Below are 1,041 nucleotides of genomic sequence, written 5' to 3' on the forward strand. Positions count from 1 at the left end.
ACACTAGTGCAGATAGATATTTATATTTAAGGATATGTTAAATTTAATTTTTGGAAAGTTTTTTAAAGTAACTGACTGCAATGATTACTTGGATTGCAAAACTTAACAAAGGTTAATACTAAGCGATAAGTTAGTTAAATTCCAAATAAATTAAAATTTAAATAAAATTCCAAATTGTCTAGTGTTGGCGTCAGTCTAAATGTGACCTTGTAAATGTTGATTTCACAAAAGTAGACTGCAAACGTAATTGATTTTTTCGTTAAATATTAGGAACGGCTAGCGCAGATAGCGCTCGTGTAGTTTTGGGCGAAATTCGAAAAACAACCAATCAACTTATATTATTTTCTGACTCGCCCAAAATATTTACTGAAATATCATTTTTACAAATTGTACAGGCGCTATCTATCCGTAAACGGAGTCAATAAATTTGAAGTTACCTTTTATAATAATTTTATAATACCTAAAAAATAATATGCTGAAACGAATTGGGCCCGGCATCGCCAGGTTGTTAAGGCACTCGACTCGTAATCTGAGGGTCGCGGGTTTGAATCCCTGTGGACTACTCTTTTACCAACAGATAGTGGAATTAACGGTAACATTATAACGCTCCCACGGCTAAAAGGGCGAGCATGTTTGGTATGACGGGGATTCGAACCCACAAGCCTCGGATTACGAGTCAAGTGCTTTAACCACCTGGCCATGCCGGGCCACAAGTGATCATTATTATCAGTCTAAATGCCATCTGGTGGCTCATTAAGAACTCCGGGAGTTGAAAAATATCTCTTGTGCAGCCTTATTCCGAAATAGGCTCTTTATTATTATTATTACAGGCGGGTTCGAATCCCAGTCGCACCAAACATTCTCGCCCTTTCAGCCGTGGGAGCGTTATAATGTTCTATCAATCCCACTATTCGTTGGTAAAAGAGTAGCTCAAGAGTTGGCGGTGGGTGGCGATGACTAGCTGTCTTCCCTCTAGTCTTACACTGTTAATTTAGGGGCGACTAACACAGATAGCCCTCGTATAGCTTTGCGCGAATAAAA

The sequence above is a fragment of the Tachypleus tridentatus genome, chromosome 3 (genome assembly GCF_004210375.1).
Source record: "Tachypleus tridentatus isolate NWPU-2018 chromosome 3, ASM421037v1, whole genome shotgun sequence".
NCBI lineage: Eukaryota > Metazoa > Arthropoda > Merostomata > Xiphosura > Limulidae > Tachypleus > Tachypleus tridentatus.